The sequence below is a fragment of the Cyprinus carpio genome, chromosome B25, assembly GCF_018340385.1.
Source record: "Cyprinus carpio isolate SPL01 chromosome B25, ASM1834038v1, whole genome shotgun sequence".
Taxonomy (NCBI): Eukaryota; Metazoa; Chordata; class Actinopteri; order Cypriniformes; family Cyprinidae; genus Cyprinus; species Cyprinus carpio.
In genome coordinates, this window is record NC_056621.1 from 9796747 (window position 1) to 9797494 (window position 748).

General features: G+C 46.5%; 1 long non-coding RNA gene and 1 pseudogene across 1 annotated transcript; both read left to right on the top strand.

Moving 5' to 3' along the window:
• LOC109052472 overlaps positions 1-748 on the top strand; it is a 15868-nt pseudogene that overhangs the window by 7579 nt on the left and 7541 nt on the right.
• Positions 454-683, top strand: LOC109067677. The gene is made up of 2 exons (XR_006158629.1): positions 454-487; positions 561-683. It is a non-coding gene; the product is annotated as an uncharacterized LOC109067677 (long non-coding RNA).

Genomic DNA, 748 nt, shown 5'->3' on the forward strand with positions numbered 1-748 from the left:
ATGGGCTCAGGAATACTTCCAGAAAACATTGTCGGAGAACACAATCCACCATGCCATTCGCCCCCACCAGTGCGTGTGGCATGGGCAGCTTACACATCTGGATTGGAAAACTGGGATAGCATGTAGAGAGCGAGGATAGAGACCCGAACGGAAACGGAAGCCTACGGGACCTCGCTCCTTCTGCCAGAGACACAGCACGCGACCAGGTGAGAGAGATTCTCACTTGTGGTGCTCTTGCAGATCTACAAACATGTACTGTGAGGCACTGTTGCCTTATGCACCCAGTGAGCTCTCCACAAATCCTGTTCCTTCTCCAATGGTATTTCATGCTGACTTAAGACACTGTAAGGTTGCTGTTTTCTTTCTTTGTCTTTTGTGTATAAGTTGCTTGTGCAGGTCTTTTGGTGCTGCGATGGGACACCAGGTTGTGGTTGCGGTGACTCAACATGTGAGTCGCTGGTGTTGGAAGTGCATGCTCCTATTGGGTGTTAGGTAGCTACTTTAAGGTTGCTTTTGACATTTCATGTGCTCTACTTAACTTGGGTATTTGCTTTTTCTAGGTGTTCAGTGGGAAGGCAATGCCTCACTCGGTCCTGTAATGGTTAAAGAGCGACAGAAGACTTTAGCTGGACTTCAGTAAATGAGAGAACCTATTACTGGCTTTCAATAAATGGAAAACCCTATTCTTGTTTCTGCTTTTCTTGTCTGGTTTAACCAGTTGATTTGTGCTGTACATGTGGGGAAATTG